The 26,535-nt window shown below is 41.0% G+C and overlaps 1 protein-coding gene across 1 annotated transcript in view; it reads right to left on the reverse strand.

Moving 5' to 3' along the window:
* RSU1 (Ras suppressor protein 1) overlaps positions 1 to 26,535 on the reverse strand; it is a 327,531-nt gene that overhangs the window by 5,320 nt on the left and 295,676 nt on the right. The window lies entirely within an intron of this gene.

A 26,535-nucleotide genomic window follows, 5' to 3' on the forward strand; every position in this document is an offset into this window, starting at 1 on the left:
CCCAGCTGCACTACAGGGTACAGAAGCTGATGGAGTTAGACAAGGAAACCACCTTGTATGTGCTGGTGCATAGTAGGTGCTTCAGTCATGGCTGCTGCCCCAGGTCTTTGCTCTTCCACATGCTCGGCCTCTCCTGTGAGCAGCCTGGAGGGCGCCCTGCTCCTCAGGAGCCTCTGCAGCTAGCCCTTCACAGGGAGGGAGTGTCCTGGGAGCACTGCAGTCCCTGAGCCAGAGAAAGAGGCTTTTTGCACAGGAGTCTGGCTCCAAGGCAGCAGGGGGGCAGTGGCTGCTGACAGATGAAATACCCCACAGAGGAAATGGAGGGGACCTTAAGACCTGGAAGAAAGTCTTTCTCTTGAAATTGGAGGTTCATAACTCTGTGAGGGAAAACCAACAAAAAGCACTCTTCGGACAAGAGAGGATCTCTTGGCATCTCACGCACCTGATGAACAGGTTCTCTCAAGGAAGAAAATGCAAAGGAGGGATGCCTGTGGAGGTGCGCATCTGTGTGAAGTGAGGGAAGAAGGACTTTCTGGGCCCACAAGGATCTCCAGTATAGTCTTTGAAGACAGAAGAGTAAAATCAGAGTGGGTCATGCCCGAAGCAAGCAACCACCTTGCTTAAGACCGTCCTGGGAAGGACCACTGTGAGATGATTCCTCAGACTACCTCGTCATCAGGCTGGTCACAGATCTAAACGGAGGCATGACGTTAAAGAAATGTGCACTCCAGGCGCTGTGAGCTCTAGTTAATTAAACCCTACTGTTTGCTCATGTGCAAGTTCAAGCTGAAGCTGGGGGGGGGGGAAAGGAGAAGGGAAGTCCAGAAGAGCCAAAGTATGACTTTGAGAATAGCCCCTTGAATTTAAATACTGTCTTTCAAGAAAAGACGCGATACACTGAACAGTGATGAGTGAGGACCAGAGGAGCTGTAGGACGACATCAAGATAATCCACATGAAGAAACTACAAAGGTCATTAAAAAAAATCAAAACATGAAAGAGGCGAACTCTGGTGGCCTAGTGGCAAGAAGCTGCACTGCAATTCCAGAGGTGAGTGGTTTGAATCCACCAGATGCTCTCCTGAAGGACAGACAATCTCCTCCTGTACCAGTCAGATCCAATTTGATAGTACACACACACAAAATAATAAAAAAAATAAAAACAAAACAAAATGAAACATGAAAGAAAGATCAAAATAGATGTCAGAAGAGACTCTGAAACTTCAGAAGAAATGAAGTAAAAATGCTGAACAGAAGAGTTCAAAGGACAGCCTGAGAAGACAAAATAGGATATTATAGTGTAATGTGCCCAGTGTTAAAAAAACTACAAGAGAACATCATATTTAGCATTTATCTAACTAAAACAGTTGAAGAAGAAAAAAATCAAGTCTTATGTTGCAGTGCTAAGAAACTCTACGGGCAAAACATTGAATGATGCAGGAGACCTCAAAAGAAAATGGAAGGAATACACAGTCACTGTACCAACAAGAACCAGCAGTTGTTCAGATATTTCAAGAGGTGGCGTATGATCAAGAACTAGTGATACTAGAGGAAGAGGTCCAAGATGCACAGAAGCTTTGGCCAAAAAGGTCCAGGAATTTACAGTTTAACAGGGGAAATATTTAATCTGTATGCTGAGCAAAGAATCCAAGAAGTTGGAGTATGTGGAGAAGAACATGACCATTAAGATGGAGAAAGCCTTCAATTCATAATATGCAGATATTAACAACCCTGCTTATTGGGTGTGAAGATGACTTGAAGCACTTACTGATGGAGATTTAAGACAACAAAGATCCTTACAACTGGAAGCACAACTGGTAGCAAGATGATAAATGAAGAAAAGACTGAAGATGTCAAGGATTTTATTTTACCTGGATCCATAATCAAAACCCATAGTAGCAGTAGTCAAAGATCAAACAATACATTGCACCAAAACAGAAGGGGAAAATCTGTTGCAAAAGACCTCTTTAAAGTGTTGAAAAGATGTCATTTTGAGCACTGTGGTATACCCACCTTAATCCATGATCTTTTTAAGCACCTTACATGCATTCAAAAGCTGAACAGTGACTAAAGAGGAATAACTGATGCCCTTAAAGTACGATGTTGGCAAAGAATAATGAATATCCTATCAACTACTGGATGAATCTGTCTTGGAAGAAGTACAACCAGAATGCTCCTTGGAAAGGAGGGTCAGCAAAACAACTATGAGATATCATCTCACCCTAGTCAGAACAGAAAAATTTAACACAACAGCAAACAACAAATGCTAGTGAGGTTGTTGAGAAACTGGAAACCTTATTCACTGTTGGTGGGAGTATAAAATGGTGCCACCACTATGAAAGGCAGTATGGCGCTTTCTCAAAAAGTTGCAGGGATACCATTTGTTTTTGGCTTCCATATACTTAATTTTTTAAATTTTATTTTATTAATTTCAATGAACATTTACAGAGGTTTTTGATTTCCATTCATTCACTGCTGCACTTTTTTCTCTCCCCTCCCACCCCCTGTGTTTGTTCCTCTCTTTGAAAAGCAAAAGATAAACTTCTTCGTTGGTATTTGACCCAGCAATTCCACTACCGGGAATACACCCCAAAGAGACCAAAACTGCCACCCAAGCAGATATATGCACACCCATGTTTATTGTGGCTTTGTTTACAACAGCAAGGAGTTGGAAACAACCCAAGTGCCCATCAACAAACGAATGGATAGAGAAACTGTGGTATATTCACACAACTGAATACTACTCTGTATTGAAAAACAAGGAATTCATGCAATATTATTCAAAATGGGTGACCCTGGAGGACATTATGCTGAGTGAAGTATCTCAGTCAAAAAAAAGGACAAATACTGCATGGTGCCACTTCTGTAAAACAGGACTGACATGGGGTGGGGGAGGGGAGACTGAAAAAAACTGGATAAACTATGTATACTGCATTGAAACAGATGAGAAAGAAACTGTTTAAAAGGCATGTGTGATTAGGTATTATTGTCATGACAGGAGTCCAGAACAAAGGCCGCATAGTGGAGTGGACCTGGGGGGGAGAGATTGTAAAACAATGGCAGAACTTTTTTTTGCTTTTCAAAGAGAAGAGTGTATTGGGGGGAGGGGTGGGCAGGGAGAAAAGTGCAACAATCAGTGAATGAATATCCAAAGTGTCTGTAAATTGTCATTAAAATTAACTAAAAAAAGAACAAAGGCAGAGCTTTGTGTTTCTTTCCAGATCAAATGAAAAGTGTATACATAAAAAGAAAAAGAAAAAAAAAAAAAAGGAGGGTGGCCTCACATGCTTTGGACACATGATTAGGAGGACCCAGTCCCTGAAGAAGGAAAACATGCCTAGGTAAGCTGAGTCAGAGAAAAAGAGGAAGACCCTCAATTAGACAGACTGACAGGTCCCTACATAAATGGCGTCAAACACAGGTACAGCGGTGAAGGTGAAGATGCTGCAGGATCGTGGGGGGGTGGGGGGGTAAGGGGGGTGGTGCTTTGTTTTGTTGGACGCAGGGTTATTTTGTTTTACCACCAACCTGAAGACACATAACAACAATAAAACAACATTGTCTGCTGATATCTAAGGTGGCAAAGCAAACAAATTCAGCCCATCATCATAAAAACAATGTCTGGAACAAATCTTATGGTATAAAACAATACCAGTTTTCTAGTATTGATTCATAAATTTAAATTAATAAAGCATCTTCATATTTAGGGGACAATCCATGAGTCTTAAATAACTTACGCTGTATTCAAGTTTTTCTATCAGGTCCCCACACCTTTTTATTATACTGTAGTGAATGAAAATTACTGTGGGCCATGTCATTTTTTTTTTTACAACCTCTCCCCAGCTACCTCTTCAGTCCTCTCTCTGCTTTTCTCTCTTTGTGTTCTTGTCTCCATGAAGATCACCTAATGGCTATCTCCGAGAGGCAGCTCTCCAGATCATCATCATCTTCAATTTTTGTCATATCTTACACCCACATGATTACTGTCAAACCCAACTAACCCAGAGAATTGTCTTCTCTACCCCAACTTCCTGCTGTCTTCCCCTCCACATCCCTAAGCTGCTGGGACCAAGACTTTGAAGTCATCTTGACCCCTGTCTCTCTATTTAATCACTGTATTACTCACGTTTGATTGAAATGATCTCATGGTTAGAAATTCTTATCCCAGGACCAAGGAACTAAAACTACAAACAAAGCTGCATTTGTATTTTCCTTCAGACTCCACCAAATTCTCACAGGTTTCATAACTTCAAGTGTGAATTAACTGATCTATAATACTTTGCTTATTATTTATATCATCTTAACTTTCTATCCATCTTCTCTTTGGCTCCTAACTAAAATAAGCCCATAGCAATGGCCATCAGATCAGTACGACTGTTTCTTTCTTGGTGTCTATGAAGCTCTCTTCTCTCGAGTGTCATGTATATGACTGACAGAGAAGAATCTCTTTGGATTATGTTTGGAAAATGGCACCCAACCAGCCCCCAGCCTCTTAACTGGCACAGAATGGGCAGAGAGCATATATAGAGAGCATGCCCAAGCCTTTCCTGGCCCAACTTTATTTCCCACTGCTTACTAACAAATTAAATTGACACTAGAAAAGTAAGCTTGGACATGCAGCAGACAGTTTGGGACACAGGAAAGAATACTATTCAAAAACATAGATGGTGTTAGTGCTGGTTTCTCCAGATTAGCGGAGTAACCCATCCATTTCTAGTATCTCCATTATATCAACTGGAAAAATGGAAAATATCTATCACTGTCTACTTGTCAGGTGCTCTGGGAATTGCACTGGGCTGAGTTCATTAAAGTTCTTTAAAAAATAAAGTGCTAAGGAAATCTGGAGCTCTGGTGGCTCAGTGGTAAGGAGCTATGCTGCCAACCCAAAGGAACATGGCTCAAATCCACCAGGTGCCCCGTGGGAGAAAAGATCAGCAGTCTCCTCCCACGTGACTTACTGACTGCAAGGTTGCTGGAGTGTCATCTATGAGTCAGTTCTTACTAGATGGTACAAAACAAGGAGGAGTGAATCTGAGGCCTGGGATTGGGATAGAACAGATCTGTGTCATCACTGCCTAGAACACTTGTCCAGACCCCTCTATAATCCTAATCTCACCTTTATCTTGGAATGCCTCACATTTCTGCTTCCTTCTTCTCCTACCCCGGTTTCTGTCATCACAAAGTACTCAGGGACTTATCAGGACCCTCTGGTTATGTCCTTGAGCTGACATAAAGTACCTCTACTCTAGTCTCACCATTTCTAAGCACCAGGGGGCTGCACTGTAATACAACATTACCGTCAAGGATGGCATTCATCCACACTCATTGCGCACTGAGCAATTCTAATAGTCACAACAAACCCCTGAGGCCATTCACTCACTCATTACTGTCCAGTCATTTACTGATAGTTAACTGACAGCTGACCCTCCATTGGGTTTCTTGGGCTATAAATTGTATGGGAGCTGATTATCCACTTCTTTCCCTTGACCCTGCAAACCCTTCCCTTGCCTTCAAACCACCAGAGAGACATGGTTTTTGGGTTAGCAGTACAACATTGTATGGATTCCATCACCAGAGTACCTCCACTGAGGTCGATCCTGCTAATAACCTCTTTTTTTTTTTTTAATTTAGGTTGTTTATTTTTCATTTCAATGAACATCTACAGAGATTTTGGGATTCCATTCATTCATTGTCGCACCCTTCTCCCCGCACAACCCCCCCCCCCCGTTTGCTCCTCTCCTTGAAAAGCAAAAGAAAAAGTCCCTCATTGGTACACAATCCGCCCCCCCCCGCACCTCCCAAACCCCACCGCCTACCCCCAAATATAATCCACTCTGCAACCCTCATTGCATCCTCCTACGATAAAAATAATGCCCTAAAATATAATACTTTTAGATATACAATAATGGTCTTATACAGTATTTGTCCTTATGAGCCTGAGTTAGTTCACTCAGCATAATGTTCTCTAGCCTCTCCCATGTTATACAGTATTTTTGGAAACCATTGTTCCTGAGTGCTGCATAGTACTCCATTGTATGAATGTACCACAATTTCTCAATCCAGTCATTTATTAAGGAATATTTGGACTGTTTCCTAGAAGGAATGGGAAAGTTTAACAAGCAGTAAGCAACAAATATTAGAGAGGATGTGGAAAAATTGGAACATATTGTTGATGGGGTTGGCATTGTAAAATATTGCAATCACTCTGCAAGGCAGTTTGGTGTTTCCTCAAAAAGCTAAACATAGAAATTCCATATGACCCAGCTATTTCACCACCAGGAATATACCCTAAGGTTAATACAACTGAGACACAAATGGAGATTTGTACATTGATGATAATTAGCAGCATTATTCACAATAACCTCATTTTTAAGATGAAGAAATGGAGGCTTTCTGAGTTTAACAGAAAGATCAAACCCAAGCAATAATTACTCCAGGGTTCAAACACTTAAAGCACTAAATTATCCAGTTTTCAATGTTTTTTTTTTTAGAACTGCTATAATAAAACGACAATTTTCTTGAGGGCGGAGACTGCAGGCTTAACTTCTTTTGTATTCTCTATACTCAAGGCAGTGCTAGGAACACATTGTGTGCTATGTAAATATTGTGTTTCAGGATGCCAGGTACATGAGAGGTGCAATATGCTGCTCTTAAGTCATTTGCTCATGTCATATGCCTCCCGACTGTTGTTTTGGGTGTTTCCATGGAAAGTCCTTATACAGACCAAGATGAGAACTAATTTTAAAACCCCAATGTGTGTCCAATAACAATGGAGAGAAGTAACTTTGTTTAGAATCTGTAATCTTGTGGTAAGGTGCTAAATTTAACATCTCCACAAATAAATCTGTGGACAAAGTGTGAAGTGGGTATTATTAATAAGCACTTGCAGTATCTTTATTTATCCTATCTGGCAGCTCCGAGGTGCTGGTGACAGAGCCTTAATGCATAAATTGCTGAGTCGTAAAAAAAAAAAAATTAACATTTACCCTGTTCCCATGAGAAGTTTCTTCATTAATTCAAAAGGCAATGATTTTCGGAGTTCAAATGTGAGAGATGGTTGGATGTAATTTATTAATGGTAGTGTGTGTCTGTCACATTTTTCTCTGTCATAATCCTCTCTGTCCCCTACCCCCATGACAGTGTAAAACAGAAAAAAAAAAGTGTGAACATACACGTGCAAACGGTATCCACAAAAACAGCCAAAAGGAATTTGGAGCTGACTTAAGACAGATATCCAATCATAAAGAAATAGAACATAAAATATAAGGCAGTTTAAAAATTGCCCCATACATTCTAGACATGCTATCTGCCCTACTGGAAGGGAGAAATGAGGATTCTGGCCAAGCAAAACCAACAGTATCATGCACAAAAGATGCTCATTAAACTTCATCATCCTGTCTACTTTAATGATGCTTTGACTTAATAAAAATTCCTCGAGCAGTTGCAAGGATATTAGGCAAGGTCTTTGGTTATGTATCAGAGGTCCAAGCTGTCACCAGCAAGCATGCCGTTCAGGAGGTATGCTCCCGAGGGACTGAGCAAATACTGTACAGCTTCACCGAATACATGCAGAGAAAAATCAATAACTACAACTTGCTTCCTTGCTTAAGCATTTAAGAAAATAGGTAATCCGTTTAAATTAAAGTGCAAAGTGCTAAATGTTGCAATTTCCAGAGTAAACGGAAAGACAAAAGGAAATCAGAGTAAGGACACTGCCGAGTTTCTGGAGCACATTACTGACTTTAAGGACCTCATGAACCCAGAGCGAATAATTATTATTTTTTTTAATGCAAACTAAGAATTATTATGTGCTTTTGTAGTACCTGACAGTCATGGAGATGAAAAAGTTAATCGCATCCAAAATTTGACAATCATACCTGTACATGTGTGTTTGTAATACACAGACAAACCTAACCGTTGTATGGCTGCTAGAAAGGAAATGAATAATTACTATTTGTGTATTTATACCCTTCAAAAAAATTTTATTTTTAAACAACCCAACTAGCATTATAAATTCACTAACCTGAATCTAGCTTTTCAAACATAAAATTATCTTTAAAAAGATTTAATATAAATGGATGTTAATACTGTATATTTGAATTATTATGGCAGAATAATGGTTCTTCAAATGTACTCACTAACAGCTAAAACCAAAGAAGAGGAAATTGAAGATTTTTATGAAATTTTGCAGTCTGAAGTTTACCAAACATACAATCAAGATGTATTAATAATTAGTGACTGGAATGTAAGAGTTGGAAACAATGAAGGAGGAATGGTAGTCAGAAAAGAAAGACTTGGTTACTGAAATGAGGCTGGAAATAAAATGATTGAATTCTGTATGTTCAATGATTTATTCATTGCAAACACTATGTTAAAAAAAAACCCACCCACAAATGGCAACTTTACCAAAGGACCCCATCTGATGAATTGCATAGGAATGAGAATGACTACATCTGTGGAAGGAACTGGAGAAGCTCAGTTATCGGTAGTCAAAACAAGGCCAGATGCTACCTGTGGAACAGACCATCAATTACTTATGTGCAAGTGCAAGATAATGAAAATGAGCCCAATGGAACCAAATATGATCTTGAATCTATCCCACTAAAAAGAATCTTGAGCACCAACGATCGGAGACCAGGTAAGTTGTAGAATGACTTCAAGGATATCATTCATGAGGAGAGCAAAAAGTCATTACAAAAACAGAGAAACGAGGGAAAAAAATGAAATGGCAGAAGAGATTCCTGGAGTGTTGAGTATATTAGAGTGTTGAGACGCCAAAACGAAGGGAAGAGATGCTGAAGGGAAAGAGCTGAACAGAAGATTTTAAAAGGCAGCTTGAAAAGACACAGCAAAGTGTCATAATGAAATGTACAGGGTGTTGGAGTCAGAAAATAAAAAAGGAAGAACTTGTGTAGCATTTATTAACTTGAAAGAACTGAAAAACAAATTCAAGCTTCAAGTTTCAATACTGAGAGATTTTATGGGCAAAATCTTGACTGATCCAGGAAGCATCAAAATAGGATACACAGAATCACAGTGCCAGAAATAATTGGCTGACATGGAAATATTTCAGGAAGTATCATATGAACAAAAGTCAATGGTGATGATGAAGGAACTTTCAAGCTGCACTAAAGACATGGGCAAAAACCCCCCAAAAAACCCAAAAGAGGCCTCAGGAATTGAAGGGATACCAATAGACATATTTCACCTAACAGATGTAGCCCTGAACATTCTCATGAGTTTATGTCAGGAAATCTGGAGGCAGCTGTTATTGATGAATGACTGGAAAAGATACATATTTATTCCCATTCTTAAGAAAGGTGATCCAACAGAATATGGAAATTATTGAACAATATCATTAATACCACATGCAAGCAAAATTCGACTGAAGAGCATTCAAAAATGGGTAGAATAGTACACTGACAGAACTGCCAGAAATTCAAGCAGAATTTAGAAGAGGCCTTAGCACTAGAGATATCACTGCTTATAGCAGATGGATCTTGACTGAAAGCAAAGAATACCAGAAGAATGTCTGTTTATGCTTTATTGACTAAGCAAAGTAGTTTGACTGTGTGGATCATAAGAAACATTAAGAAGAATGAGAATGAGATTCCTAGATCTTAATTGTACTTCTGTGAAACCCACACCTAGAACAAGAGGCTACTGTGAAAACAGACCTAAGGAACACTACATGGTTTAAAATTAAAAATGGTGAGTGTAAGGGTTGTATCCTCTTCCCATGCCTATTTAAAGGCATACGGATTTCTGTAAGTTGTGGATATTTTTAAATTGGAATTATGGAAATAGAATAATCTAAACCACACCCTATCAGGCAATAATAGAACCACTTCTTATATTTTGTTGAGCAATTTATTCAAGAAGCTAGACTCTATGAAGAAGAAAGGGACATCAAGATTGGAGAAAGACTCATAAATAGCCTTCAGTAGGCTGGTGACACAACCTTACTAGCTGAAAGCAAGAAGGACTTGAAGGGCTTTCTGCAGAAGATCAAAGAAGACAGCCTTCAACGTGGATTGTATCTCAACACCCAGAAAACAAAAATTGTTAACACTGGACAGACAGGAGACATCCTGATATATAGAGAAGAGATTGAGTTTGCCAATGGCTTCATCTTACTTGGATCCACAATCAATATCGTTGGTATCAGCAGTCAGGAGATCAGGAGACATATTGCACTAGGGAAGTCTGCAGTCAGGGATCCCTCCAAGTTATTGAGGAACAATGATGTCAATTGGGGGACTAAAGAGCGCCTGATCCAGCCCATGATAATTGTCAATCACTTGCTATGCATCTGAGAGCTTGGACAATGAATAAGAATGATAGAAGAACTGATGATGCCTTTGAACTGTGGTGTTTAGTACTGAGTATCTGAAGGACTGCCAGAAGAACAAATAGATACGTCTTGGAGAAAGTGCTAGGAGAAGGACATAATGCTTGGAAAGGTGAAGGGATGGTGACAGAGTGGAAGAGCCTCACCCATCTGGACTGACACAGTGACTGCAGTAATGGGCTCAGGTATGTCAGAGATGGTGAGGATGGCACAGGTCACACAGGGTTCCATTCTGCTATTCAAAGGTTGCTATGAGTCACACTTGCCTCGGCAGTGCCTAACAATGACATCAACAACAAAACAGTCACAAATAATGACTTTTGTTGTCCTGCTAATAAAGAATTGGCTGAAGAGCTTTTGGTCTTAAGGGCAAGAGAGAAGCACAACATAAGAATCTCAATTTAAGGGAAATTAGCCCTTTGAATGTTAAATTACAAAATCAACACAAAATGGATCAAAGTAAAAACATGAAAATTCACCCAAAATAAATCTAGCAGAACTCCCAAGTCAGTAAAAGCTGACTATGCAGATTAAAGGATTTAAGGAGACTCTGTTCATCAGGAGGGTGCTGTCCAGCAACGGCATATGGGGAAAGTGCAGGAGGTGGGCATTCAAGCAATGCCCAACGTGGTGGAGAGGACCTTTCTCAGTCAGCTACAAGCTCTGTGGAATTCCTGCTCAACTACCTCTCATCGAGGAACATGGAAACCAAACCCACCACTCCTCAGATCTTCCTTATGCTGGACCATGGCTGTGTACATGGTCCAGCTTCCAGGCAGGTCTATCACCTTCTACCACGACTATCCATGCTCACAATGCTCCAGCACACTGGCCCGGGGCACACCCTTACCCATTCTGATGTCTCTATTCACTCAACCTGAAAAATTCTCTGTGTCTCCTAATAACAGTTGTCAACTTCAGTTCTGATTCTTGGCAACCCCAACGGTGTCACAGAGGAGCTGTGCTCTGCAGGGTATCAGGGGTTGATTTTTCAGAAACAGTTCAGTAGGCCTTTCTTCTGACGTTCCTCTGGATTGACAAAGACCTCCAGACTTTCGGTTAACAGTTGAGTCTATTAGCCATTTGTAACCACCCAAGAACTCCATGCACTATTAGCATCTACATACAAGAGATGAAGAAGCAGAGGCAAACAACTCTGATACACAACCCATTACCGCCTGAAAAGAAGAATTTAACAAATCAAAATTCCCTGATGTCTACTCACAGCCCCCTTTAGAGAGGTCCTCATTATCCCTAGAACAAAGGATGTCAAGTAGATTTGAGCTTTTCTTCCATTCCTTTACCCCTTTCTTTGAACAGTGATTAAGAAAGGTATGTGAGAGTTGAGGAAGAGGCTTGGTTTTGGAAGATAAGAGAGCATTCTAGAGTGAGGACAAAGTAATATTTGGGAGCAAGTCAACTGTCAAAAGAAGAAGGAAGGTAACACTTGTTAATGCTTAATCATAAATGAGACTTTGGATGCCAACACACCTTTTCTGAGTTTTATGAAGAAAAATGCCCCAATTTGAAAAGAAGGATTTATAAATACTTTCATCCTTGCAATAATCACTAGCTTTAATACTTGTTACCCATATCCTCCTAGTTTTTCCTATTTTTTTATCAGATTAAATAAAATCTCAGGGACATTTATGGTTTCCAAGAGTGAAAAAGATTAGAGAAAATGAACCCAAATGACAACGTTTGCCACTGTTGTTTGATATTAGGAAAGACTGACTACAGGAATGGAGGCATCAACAACCACAGACACAACCTGGTAGAGACTCTGGGAATGAGTAGAGAGGACAGTGCTTATCCTCTGGGCTCCAGCTTTAGTTGCATGATGTCCCCAACAGGTTGTACAGTCTCTGAGCAAAACTGTGGCTGTGGGTTGGGGAGGGAGGAAGGCAGGCTTGTCACAACATACCCTTTCATCCAAGAATTTCAAGTGTTTCATCTAAGAATCTCACCCACAAAACACCCCTGTAAGGTGTTGGAGCATTCTAAATACAGATGGCAAAGTCGACTCAGGAGGCGGAGATGCCAGAGTACCAGCGTAGCTGTGCAACCCTGCCTGTGGCTGGTCTTTTGTCCCGGCTTCCACACAATGGTGTGATCATTACAGGGCAGTGTGATGGCACTATGGATGAGACACCACAAAGGGACGGCATGTACAATAGCTATTTTCAAATATTAACAAACCACATTCTGTAATAATTGATGCAAACTGACCTGACAATGTCCTTACGGAAGGAAAAAAAATATTCTTTGCTGAATAACTGTTACCCAAGAGGATTTCTGCCCAACATATTTTCCCTTGAATGGGAACATGAGCCCTTCTTGCTTAGCAGATCCAGCTAAATTGAATACCTGCGGTGAGTTAAATTTTCCCCTCATTAATATTTAAGGAAGTAATGTTTAAAATCCTACTTCATGACTTTATTTTATTAGTAGTTCCAATTTGTAGAGACATGTTCCATGCTTCATATAGCTCTATAGAACATAACGATGCTATTCAGAAAAATATTATGTGAGGCACAAATGTAAACTCAACATGCTTTTTTATAATTGTGATGCTCTTGAATGTTTACAAAGAGATTGGCTTTCATTCATATACAATTTCCTCTCTATGCCTCCCAATTAACTTTGTAATAATGGTCCTATTCCAGACTTATAACTGTCATTGTTGTTAACTGCTATCAAGTTGTCTGCGACTTACAGTGACCCTATGTACAACAGCTCTGAACCTGACCCACCCTGAGCCAATCTTATGGTCCCTGACATACCCACCCCCATTACCTCAGTCACTGAGTCAATTCATATCATTGAGGGTTTTCCTCTCTTGGACTAGTCTCTCCTTACAACATGCCCAAAGTATGTCACATGGAGCTTCAGAATCCTTGCCTTCAAGGAGCAGCCTGGTTTCACCCTCTCTAGAATGAACCTGTTTATTCTAGCAGTCTATGGTTATATTCAATACTCACAGCTCAAAGGCATCAATTCACCTTCTACCATCCTGAGTCACTGTCCAGCTTTCTGATGTATAGCACGTAATTGTTACCATGGCCTGGATCAGGCGCACCTTAGTCTCCAGATTGGCATGGTTGCTCTTCAGTACTCTGGAGAGGTCTCAACAACAGATTTTCTGATACATATATACTGTATTTCATTTTTATTTTTAATACAGAAGTGTGGCTTCAGAATTGGTGGAAGATCTATCAACAATCTGCGTTATGCAGATGACACAACCCTGCTTGCTGAAACTGAGGAGGACCTGAAGCACATGCAGCAGAGGGTCAAGGACTGCATATGGATTGAGGCTCAAAATCAAGAAGACAAAGATTCTCACCACTGGACCAGTTGGCAACATCAGGATGGATGGTGAAGAGATTGAGATTGTCCACAGCTTTAGTTTGCTTGGCTCCCCAGTCAACACTTTTGGCACCAGCAGCCAGGAAATTAAAAGATGTATTACGATGGGAAAGTCTGCTGTTAGGGACCTCTTGAAGAGCAATGGTGTCACTCTGGAGACTAAGGTGAGTCTGATACAGGCCATGGTCTTTGCAATCACTTGTTATGCATCAGAGAGTTCAACAATGACTAGGGAGAATAGAAGAATTGATGCCTTTGAGCTGTGGTGCTGGAGAAGAGTATTGAATATACCATGGATTGTCAAGAAAACAAACAGATTCATCCTGGAAAGGGTTAAACCAGGCTGTTCCTTGGAGGCAAGGATTCTGGGGCTTCATCTGACACACTTTGGACATGTTGTAAGGAGGGACTGGTCCTTGGAGAAGGACATCATGCTTGGGAGGGTGGTGGGACAGTGCAAGAGGGGAAGACCCCCTATGAGGTGGATTGATTCAGTGACTGGGGTAATCAGGGTGGGTGTGTTGGAGGCAGTGCGACTGGCACAGGATAGAGCAGGGTTTAGGGCTGTTGCACATAGGGTCGCTATGAGTCGGAAGCGACTCAACAGCACATAACAACAACAACAACAACATATAGAAAATATCTTTGATGCTTTGTAATAGTTACAACTTTGACTATATCTTTAAGTCAATAAATGACAAAGACTTGGCTAGAGAAGAGTGAAGGCTATTCCACTGTTTCCAAAATCAAAGGATCAAAAAAGCATCTTAAAGAACCAAAGACCTGGCCTCCCAGCTGGCCACAGTACCTGGAGCCTTCACTAGGAGGAGCTCAAGAAGAAGTAGATACAGGCCAGGTGCATCTGTGAGTTGTAGCATTTCCCAGGAAAAGTCAAGCCCCACCAACCTCATTTTTCTTAAATGGATCTGGACTCTGACATTTCACATCCCTCCATCTCCAGCTGGTCTCTGACCTGGCCAGAGAGTCAGGGTAGAGTGGGAGGGGGAGTACAGCCAGCAGAGACGGGCTTTTGGACTAGACTCTTGACAAAGGAGAGGATAAGGTGTCACCCTGTCGGTAGTATTCTCCCACCATAAAACTCAGAAATAAGAAAGTGAAAACACAATGAGAGTAGTCTCCAAAAGCTTGTCTACTGTGCAGTTCTCTTGACGTCTTCTTTGCTGTTCTTTTGACAACTGGTGACCTGCTGCCCAGGCCATGCGTCCTTTTCCTCTCTGACACAGAATCCCCTGTTCACAAGTCTCTTTGTGTTCCCTGCTCTGCTCTTCTGAGGGCTGGCATCAGCATTACTGCCCATTACAGACTTGGAGCATCTTGTATGAGGGCCACTTTACACAGTTCAATTAGAAACTGTACAACAAAGCAGAGCTAGTGTGACTCCAGAATGCTGGCCAAATGCTGGGCAGACTGACACTTACTAGGTTAGGTAATGGGACTCCTTTAAGTCTCAGTTTTCTTATCTGTAAAACAGAAATTATAATAGTACTTACACTGTTTATCATGGCACCTACCCACACATTAATGAAACATTACCTCCCTTTTTAAAAATTACAAGTATCTTAATAGAAGTTATGTCATGTTTACAAAATCTCACAATGAATGATAAAGTAACAGAAGTATATGACTTCAAAACCCAGCCCCTTTCTCCTCTGCATAGAGTGAAAATGAGAGTTAGAGTGGGAGGGAGGGATGGAGAAGGAGTGGGTGAAGAAGAGGGTGGTGAGAGGAAGAGAGAAACGGATATAAAGACAGACACTGACTCTCTCCTCCTCTATGCTCAGCATCTGTCTGGAAACTATAACAAATAAAAATAAAAAATTAATTGCCAGAGGTCTGATCTTGAAATTTGTCCATCATTCTTGCCAGGTCATGAGCAAATTACCTCATCTCTATCTATGAACATTCTCATCTGTAAGATGGGCATGAATGACTTCACTGGGTTGACCTTAGGATGGAATACAAGAAAAGTGTTTTAGCAGGTACCAAAGAGTATTCAATGAACCAAGTTTAGAAGCGTGCTTAGAAGTGGGGTTATCTATTCTAATTTTAGTAGAAGCCACATAATTGAAAAAAAGAAAGCCTCATTGTTGTATACTCAAAAAGGTCTCAAAGTAGCACAAACAGTTTGTCCTTGGCTACTAATCAAATGGGTAGCTTTTCAAATCCACTCAGCAGTGCCATGGAAAGGAGGTCTGGTGATTTGCTTCCTTTAGATTACAATTACAGTCAAAGAACTGTGGAAAGCAGGTCTACTCTGATACATACAGGGCTGCTCTGAGTTATATCATGTTGACAGCATGAGCTTGGCTTTGACTCTTATATATCCAGAATTTTACACAAAGCAGTTTCTTTCCACTATATGAATGTGTGTATGTGCATATACACTCACATATGTATTTTGTGGTTGTTATATGCCATTGAGTCCACTTTGATTCATAGTGACCTATGTACAATAGCAATAGCTCTGAACCCTTTCTTACCCTGAGCCAATCTCACTGCCTCCAACACATCTACCCCCATTACCTGAGTTACTGTGCCAATCCATCTCATCCAGGATCTCCTTCTCCTTTGCTGTGTCTCCTCTCTTGATGTCCTTCTCCAAGGACTGGTCCCTCCTTGCAACAGGCCCAAAGTATGTGAGACACAGCTTCAAGATCTTTGCCTCCAAGGAGCAATTTAGTTTCACCCTCTCCAGGACAGACCTGTTTTTTCTCTTGGCAGTCCATGATATGTTCAATGCTCTTCTCCAGCACCACAACTCAAAGGCATTGGTGCTTCTTCTGTCATCTACAGACATTGTCCAGCTCTCTGATGTATGGCAAGTAATTGTGAAGACTACGGCCTGGATCAGGCACACCTTAGTCTCTAGAATGCCAATGATGCCCTTCAGCACTCTGGAGAGATCCCTGACAGCAGATTTCCCCAATTTAATCACTATGAGTCACAAACGACTCAATGGCACATAACAACAACAACAATAACAACAACAACAATCCATCTTTGCATTTCTTGACTACTGGTGCCAAGAGTGTTGATTATGGACCCAAGCAAGCTGAAATTGTTAACAAATGCAATTTATGCTCCATCAATCATGGTGCTACCCATTGGCCCAGTGGTGAGAGTCTTTGTTGTCTTGATGCTAAGTTTCAATCCATATTGAAGACTGTGGACCTTGACTTTCTGCAGCAAATGCTTCAGGTCCTCTTCATATATATGTATTTAGTATGTGTGTATATATGTGTGCATATACACACATACACATTGACATGCTTGAGGAAAATAACAAATGATAGATAACACAGGAAAAGTTCTTGAGCATACAATTATCAACAAGTTAAGCCACTCTCCCAGTCTTGCCTTAATTGAATTCAGTGCATTATCTTGGTGGTACAATAGTTAAAGAGTTCAGATGTTAATTGGAAGTTTGGAGGTTCAAATCTACCAGTTGATCTGCAAAAAAAGATGTGGAAATTGGCATCTTTAAAGACTGTTGTTAGGTGCCATTGGGTCGAGTACAACTCATAGTGACACTATGAATAGCCCTTCAACATCCTTTCATTTCTGTGACACTACAGTCCACTGTTGAAGCCACAGTGTCAAACCATCTTGTTGGGGTCTTCCTTTTCTTCACTGACTCTCCGTCTTTTCAACCAAGCAATAGCCTTGCCTACTACATGTCCAAAATATGAAAGACAAAACTTCATCATCATTGTCTCCAAGAAACACTGTGGTTGCACTGTTTCTAGGACATTAACTGTTTATTTTTTTGACAGTCCATGGGACAGTCAGTACTCTTCTCCAGCACCACAACTCAAAGGCATTGATTCTTCTTCTGTCATCCTTATTCATTGTTCAGCTCTCTGATGCATAGCAGGCGATTGAGAAGACTATGGCCTGGATCAGGAACACCTTGTTATTGTGTACCATCGAGTCAGAACTGACTCAGAGCTGACCCTCTAGTAAATTTTTTTTGGGGGGGGGGTAATAGCACAGGAGACTACCCATCATTCTCTCACAGAGCAGCTAGTGGATCTGAACTGTGTACTTTTGGGATTGCAGCACAGCTCGGAAGCAACTCAACAGCAATGGGCATGTTAGTCAACTCCAAAGACAATCGTGGGGATTCTTCCAGGCAGAAGGTCGAGTCTCCACTGCTCTGCCCGGGGCTCTGAATGGGTGGCTCAGCAGCACTAACTGAAAAACTGAGTAAGAGCAATGAACACATTTTCAGTCCTCCTCTGCCTTCAGCTCGCCCATTCACAGGCTAAGCTGTTCTCAGATCTATTCAGATGGGAACCACATTACGTAAGAGCCAATAATCTTTATGGTAACTCTGCAGTGAAAGTGTCATTTGTTGTAATGAACACTGATCATAAGTTAAGCCCCTAGCTACTCTCCATGTTATTTTTCATTATACTGTTCCTTGCTCCGTTATATTTCAGGAGTACTGAGGGAATTCATCCAACTATGTTCACTAGTCAGCTCTTTGTTACTCAGATTAGATTCTGCTAAAATGCAACAGAGCAATTTGCAAACGCAGATTCTTAAGGAAATCTATCAGACTCTGGTTATATGTTCTCTGCTGCCGCCCCATTGGTTATTTGTGCCCTTAATTGGCTATTTTTCCTCTCTATTTATCTTCCACTCAGTTCAGAACACAATTCTCCAGACCCAAATCCAAGAGAGTGTTGACAGAAGATTTCTGGATATTTTTGCTTTCTTGAGTAATAACTCTTTGTTCAATTCGACACCCAGAATAATGTTTCCAAAACTGTCGTCATCACCTCTCAGACAATCCTCACTCCGAGCCCCACTCTGCTTACATTACAGTCTCTCCCCCTCTGGCTGCTTTAAAGGGCACTAATTCTGAAAGGCGCACCAGCGAAGGGAAATTGGAACATTTCCATTTTCTAAAAATTCAATATGAAAAATTCATTTTCCATGTTGTGTATTAAGTGTGCGAGGAGAATTTTCATATGCCTCTGTGCTTCGTGCTCTTGGAATTGCTTATGAGCAGGGCTGTGAGTCCTGGGAGAGATGGCATCAGGGACACGCCTCACAGGGCACTGGCACGAAGCTCAGAGACAACAGAGAGCCTCGTCCATGCCAGGGCTTGACCTCTCACCAGAACAACTTGCAGGCTTTACCACTCCGCCTGGGTATGGGGCTTCTGACAACCCTACATGCCACTGGGTATCATTCTTTTTAATGAAACTATTTTGCCTTTGGCTGTGATCCTGTTTGCCTCTGGGTCAGAAAATAACTGAAATATTAGTATAAGAATGTTGCACCTATAGGCACCAATGGTTCTGGGCTAATGCACCATGTGTGTCTTTTTAGAGAAGACTCGGCTGGAGGTGCTTGCTTTTCAGGGAAATGTAGCTCAGTGGGCTGAAGTGTCTTCAGACAAACAAGCCGCCATAATGTTATCTTCTCTGTGGCTGTAGTTCTCTCCTGACACACATCAGAGAGAAGCTGAGAAAAAACTTCTACTAAAATGTCTACAGATCTTTAAGAACATTTTAAAACATGTTTCCCAACATGACACAGTGCTCCTAGTTGAGTGCCAGAAACTACAGGTGGATGAGACGATTGCTTGTATCTTAAAGGTACACGAAGCAACCACATCAGATCTTAAATAGAAAAAAACCCAAACAAAAACAAACCCACTGTCATTGAGTCAATTCCAACTCATAGTGATCCCTGAGGGCAGGGCAGAACTGCTCATAGGGTTTCCAGGGCTGTCAATCTTCTACTGAAGCCAATTGCCTCATCCTGCTACTTGGAGCAGCTGGTGGGTTTAATTGCTGAGCCTTTGCTTGTGGTTGTTGTTGTGTACTGCAGACTCAGAACCAACCCATAGATTATTCCCTAGTGGGTTTTCAGAGGCAGTTAACTGCATGGGAGGAGACTGCCTATCTTTCTCCTGTGGAGCAGCTGGTGGATTTGAACCACGTGCCTTTGAGATTGCAGTGCAGCTTTCTTACCACTACGCCACTAGAACTTAGGGCTCTCATCAGACCACAGCCCTTGGAAATGTAGGTGATAAGAGAGAAGTATTGGGTTGGTGTCAGGAGTAGTGTGGAGGAGGCACACCAAACTTAACGCTGTTGAGCTGATTCTAGTGGACAGTCACCCTCTGTGGGATTTCTGAGGCTGTAAATTGTAATGAGAGGAGACTGCCCACCTTTCTCTTGAGGGGCAGTTGGTGACTTTGAACCACTGACCCTTTGGCTTGCAGTACACTATGTTACACACTACTCCACCAGAGCTCCTTACTGTGGAGAAGATGGGTGGGTCATCAAAGCTGTAAAGAAGGAGGTAAACATAAGGGTAATTATGGAGATGCTTTTTATGCTTAAGTTAGCTGTTTGTACCCTTACATTATGAACAAGAAGTAAAAAAACATTAACAAAGTTACCCTGCACTAAAGGGAAATAATCATACTGAGTGGTTAATTAACTAAGATCTCCATTTCAAATTAGTTGCAACACACAAAACCAGTAAACAAACATAAAGAATGAGACTATTTTACTAGATATTAAATCAAGGAACAGCCAGCAATTGAAAAGTATAACTATACACATCTAAAGTCAGAAAACTCCTTTAGAATGCCCCAATAGATTGACCCCAACCTCAAGCTGGATTAGTCAGAATATATATGCAGACAGAAACAGAGGGCCTCTCTTAGCCTCATTTTACATGTACACAAAACGGGTATACTATACACTAATGTTGATGTTGTGTACCATCGAGTCAGAATTGACCCATAGCTGACTCTGCAGCAGATTTTCAGAGACAATTAACTGCACAAGAGGAGACTGACTGTTTTTATTCTGCAGAGCAGGTGGTGGATTTTAACCAGGTGCCTTCAGGATTTCAGCACATCTTCTTGCCACTAGGCCACCAGAGCGTTTTAACAGAGTGGTTAAATGCCAAATGCTTAGCAGTTTGTTGAAAATGATTTCTGCTTGAGCATAATGTTTCACAATTATTAATAGAAGATTATGCCTAAAATACAATTGTTATGACATGGTAAGGAGTTCTAGTGGGTAAGGAGTTGCACTGCCAACCCAGAGGCAGCTGGTTCAAATTCACCAGCTACTCTGCAGGAGAAAAGAAACAAATCTCCTTCCATGCAATTGATAGCCTCTAAAAACCCACTGGAGGGTGAGCTGTGAATGACTTCTGACTTGATGGCACATAACAACAATTTGGAAGTGCTAGGAAATTAAAAACGGATAGAAAGACATTCATGGAAACATAAAACCAAAACCATCAATTGCTGTGGTTTTGGAATAGTTATGACCCTATGTGTTTCAGACTGAAAACTATTTTCCTAAAGGTTTCCAAAGCTGCAAGGTTTTAGGTGTAAATGCCCAGGCCATTCTTTCAAGGATCCCCTGGGTGGATCGGAATCACCAACCTTTCAGTTAGTAGTCAATCACTTAAGCATCTGTGCCACCCATGAATTCTCATGGATGGGTTAATAGGCAGAAATACTATCATCTGAGGTAACACTTGTGTAGCTTAACCATCCTCTATGAATTCAGTCAGCAAACAAGGACCTACATGACAGTATTTAAGAGCATGCCATGTTTTCATATCAGTCTTGTTGATTTGGTTGTAGTTACACGTCTTCAGCAGTGAAAAAGTTGACGGTGACATGGTCTCTGAGCAATTACTTCTCTGTGACAGCAACATGAATAATTGCTGGGGTTAGGACTGAACCAATCTAGGCTTGCATCAGGTTCCTTGCCCTTTTTCTTGATAGGCAAGGCTTAATTTCAGCCCAGACACATTTATTAAAGGGAAAGAATAAAGAAAGCGGTAACCGGTCCTTTGTCCTTTATATCAGTATATACGTAGGCTGTGGACTCCAAGAAGTACTCAGAGGTTTCTTTGAACAACAAGCACATGGCAGTGTCTACCTCTGTGCTCAAAGTATGTCAAAACAACTCTAAAGACTATGACTTCTGGTGTGTAAAGGCAGACAGACTTCTATGTCTAAACTGTGGACATTTCTTAATTGGGGTCAAACCTCTCAGGCAATAATATAACCACACCTTATATTTTTACATTACAAATTACATTTTTAAAAGAAACATAAATATATCATAATAGAAGAAGGTTAACAGGAAATGTGCCAAAAGTCTCCTACATCAACATAACTCCTGTAAGTACTTTAAATTTAAGTACATTTCCTCTAAGTTTTCATAGTGTGAACTTGCTTTTTCATTAAAACAATAATAAGAGTGTGCAGTTGTTGGTTTATTGTTCCAGAAAGTCAGAACTGACCCATAGCTGGCCCACCAGCAGGGTTTCAGAGGCAGTGATCACATAGGAGGAAACTGCCCAGTGTCCTATGGAGTAGCTGGTGGCTTCAAACCGCATGCCTTCGGGATTGCAGCACAGCTTCTTGCCACCGGGCCACCAGTGCTCCCTAATAAGTGCTGATAGGTGTATAGTTTTAAAACAAAAATCAGAATTTACTAAATAATCATAAACAAAATTTCTGACAGACTATGAGTTTGGAACTGACTCAATGGCAATGGTTATCTATAAATTCAGTTAATAATACAAAAATTCACCTTTGGTTTTGGAGACATTGCACTAAATATCCTACTTAAATGGAATGGCATCAGGGTGCCTTTGGCCAAGGTAACTGAACTAAGTTTCAGTTTTTCTTACTAAGAAAAAAATATGGAGAAATAATATTATCTCTCCAGGATTATTAGACTTTTGGGATTTTAAGAGATAATATCTTTAAACCAAGTAGTATTTCATAGAAATGTTGGTCTCTGTTAATGTGCATAGCAGATGATGCATGAAGTAGTTTCTCATTAAATATTCTTAAAATGAATTGTATGTATATATGAACCAGAAACACATGAGGGGACAGGGAAGACCCAGCCCTTTATTTACCAATGGCAACTCTGAGAACTAATAGTGGTGGCGAGGCATTAGTTAAGTTATCTATAAAGTTGGTGATTACCTGTTGGAGAATAAAAAAGGAAGAACTTGCTTAGCATTTCCCAAGCCAAAAGAACCAAAAAAACAAATTCAAGCCTTGAATTGTAATACTTAGGAATGCTATGTGAAAAAGCTTGAATGATCCAGGAAACCTCAAAAGAAGAATGAGGGAATGCACAGTCACAGAACCAAAAAGATCTGGCTGACATAGAAATATTTCAGGAAGCACCCCATGATCAAGAGCCAGTGGTGATGACGGAAGAAGTTCAAGCTGCAAAGAAGACACTGGCAAAAATAAGACACCAGGAATTGATAGTATACCAATTGACATGTTCCAAATGACAGATGCAGCCCTGAATGTCCTCACCAGGGCAAATGCTAGGACATTTAGAGGATAGCTGCCCCAGCCAATTGAGTGGAAGAGATTGGTGTTTATTCCAATTCTCAAGCAAGGGGATCCAACAGAATGGAGAAATTATAAACAGCATCATTAATAGCATATGTCTTCTGCAAAACAAAAGACAGCTATGTCTTAGAGAAGGGGCAGAGTACTCCTTGGAGTCAAAGAGGATGAAGCTTCATCTCACACACACTGGGCATGTTGCTAGGAGACACTATTCCTTGAAGAGGGACCTTATACTTGGAAAAGTGGAGGGTCAGCAAAGGAGAGGAAAACTCTCCCCTAGGTGGACTGACACAGTGACTGCAGCAATGGGCTCAGTTGTGTTGGAGGTAAGGATGAAGGTACAGGATACGACTGGGTTCAGATCTGTTGTTCATAGTCACTATGAGTCGTACTTGACTCCATGGTACCTAACAAAAGCAAGTTCCAGGAGAAGCCAGGTACACTCTCAATTAATCTAAAAAAAATGGTGGTTCTTGTTGTCAAGTTGACCATGACTCATAGTGACCCTATGGACAGCAGACTGAAACACTGTCCTAGCCTGTACCATCCTCACCATCCCTGCCATACTCAAACCCACTGCTGTGGTCATCATGACCTCCTTGAAGGTCGTCTTCTCTTTTTTCTCTTCTTTTTTTAAGGAGCAGGAGACACAGACAGGCAGACAGACAGACAGACAGACAGACAGACAGACAGAGACTCTAAACCACCAGAGCTGCCCACAACAAGCGTTGTTGTTACGTGCCATCAAGTTGCTTGTGACTCACAGTGACCTTATGTACAATAGTTCGGAACCCTGCTTCATCTTGAGCCAATTTCACTATCTCTGACACATCCACCCCCAATACCCCAGTCACTGAGGTGATCTAGCTCCAAATGTCAATAGTGCTGAGGCTGAAAAATCCTAGCAAAAAACAAAACTCAGAAGTGAAATTTATACTTTTCCTGAATATGAAACTAAGCACACACAGCTGTGTTTGTCATTGTCTTGCCTCAGCCTCCTATAACAACACAACATACATAACATAACATAACATAACATAACATAACATAACATAACATAACATAACATAACATCTCCCTCAAGTGGTGTTCAGAAAAGGTGTTCTGTCAGATGCCTGTACATGCTACACAGATCCAAGATTAAATTTTAATTCCCATGTACTTATTGTAATTAATAGCAAGTCAGACAAATTTGTAATTTAGAATATTGATAGTGTTTCCTTTAACATTAATTTAAGAATATGAACTGATTTAAGGAAAGATATCTCTGGTAGCCCAGGGATAAGAAGTTACACTGTAATCCCAAAGGCATGTGATTTAAATTCGCCAGTTACTCCTTGGGAGAAAGATGGGCAATCTCCTTCTGAACAATTTACTGCCTCTAAAAACCCACTGGAGCTATGAGTTGGTTCTAACTTGAGGACACTCAAACAGCAACTTATCACAACAAAGGGGATATTTGGCTATACCAAAGCCACTCTTTCTAGATAATGATGATTCTAATGGCCTAGTGCTAAGAAGTGGTATTGCAAACACAAAGTGGCCTAGTGCTAAGAAGTGGTATTGCAAACACAAAGGCACACAGTTCAATCCATCAGGGGCTCTGTGGGAGATGGGTGGGCAATCTCAGACTGTGTGATTTACTGCTTCTAAAAACCGGCTAGAGGGTCAGCTATGGGTTCTGACTCAATGGTATTCATCAACAACATTATTTCACACGCTGTTATTTAACAGAATGAATTTGAGGCTGATAAGGATTATTTCCAAGATTTTTTTCCCTCAGAACTCCGTTTGCAATACCATTCAGGGAGTTCAGAACCACTGCAGTAAGGCAGTATTACAGCACTGTCAACTGTTTTGCTGGGTGCCCTCAAGGAGGTTCCAGCTCACAGTTAATGGCAGACATAACAGAAGGAAACACTGTCGGTCCTGGGTCCTCCTCATAAACTCTGCCAGATTTGAGCCACTGGCGCAGCTACTGTGCCAACCTATATCATTGAGGGTCTTCCTTTTTTTCTATTAGCCATCTATTATCCAAAAATGGCCAAAATAGTACATCAACTGAGACTTGCCAGAAGTGCAAACTGGGCTTAGAAGAGGCTGTGGAGTGTGCTAGGGTCATCACTGACAATGTCAGATGGATTTTGGCTGAAAGTAGAAAGTGCCAGAAAATGTCTGTTTCCTTGACTATGCAAAGGCTGTGTCAGTCACTGGGTGGATCAAAGACTGTGTGGATCACCACAAATTGTGGCTAACCTTCAGAAGAATGGAAATTCCAGAACACTTGATTGTGCTCATATAAAACCTACACTTGGACCAAGAAACAGTCATCAGAACAGAACAATGAAGCACTGCATGATTCAAAATCAGGAAGGGAGTGCATCTGGGATGCTCCTTGTCTCCAGAACTTTTCAATCTATATGTAGAAAGGATCATCTGGGAGGCTGGACTTTATGAGGAGGAATGCGGCATCAGGAGTAGAGGAAGACTCATCAATAACCTGCGTTATGCAGATGACACAAACTGGTTTGCCGAAACTGAGAAGGATTTGAAGTGTTTACTACAGAAGGTCAACACGGATTGAAGCTCAACATTAAGAAAACAAAGATTCCCACCACTGGGACAAGTGACAGCACCACGACAGATGGAGAGGAGATTGAGATTTTTCACAATTTCAGCTTGCTTGTTTCCACAATCAACACTCTTGGGACCAGCAGTCAAGAAATCAAAAGATAAATTGCATTAGGAAAATCTGTTGTTACTGACTTCTCCTGAAAAGCAACAATGCTAGTCTAGAGACTAAGGTGCACCTGATCCAGTCTACGGTCTTCACAAGTACTTGCTATGCACCAGAGAGCTGGAAAATGACTAAAGATGATAGAAGAATTGATGCTTTTGAGTTGTGGTGCTGGAGAAGAGTATTAACATACTACGGATTGCCAAGTGAACAAACAGGTCTGTTGTGGAGAGGGTGAAACCAATTGACTCCATAGAGGCAAGGATTTTGAAGCTCTGTCTCACTTATTTTGGGCATGTTGCCAGGAGGGACCAGTCCTTGGAGAAAGATATTATGCTTGGGAGGGTGGAGGGAGAGGAAGACCACAGATGAGATGGACTGACACAGTAACTGAGGTAATAGGGGAGGGTGTGCTGGAGATAGTTAGATTGCCTCAGGATAGGGCAAAATTCAGAGTTATTGCACACAGGGTTGCTTTTAGTCACAGGCAACATGACAGCACATAACAACAATCTATTTTACTAGGAATGATGTCATTCTTCAAAGACTGGCCCTATTTGATAAGCTAGTTTTAACATCTTCGCTTCTAAGGAACATTCTAGTACATATTTGTTTATTCTTTCATCAGTTCATAGTCCTTTCAATATTCTTAATTAACACTATCACAATTCAGGAGCATC

Source organism: Elephantulus edwardii, unplaced genomic scaffold, assembly GCF_000299155.1.
Source record: "Elephantulus edwardii isolate Elephantulus edwardi_28Jun2011 unplaced genomic scaffold, EleEdw1.0 scaffold00139, whole genome shotgun sequence".
Classification (NCBI taxonomy): domain Eukaryota; kingdom Metazoa; phylum Chordata; class Mammalia; order Macroscelidea; family Macroscelididae; genus Elephantulus; species Elephantulus edwardii.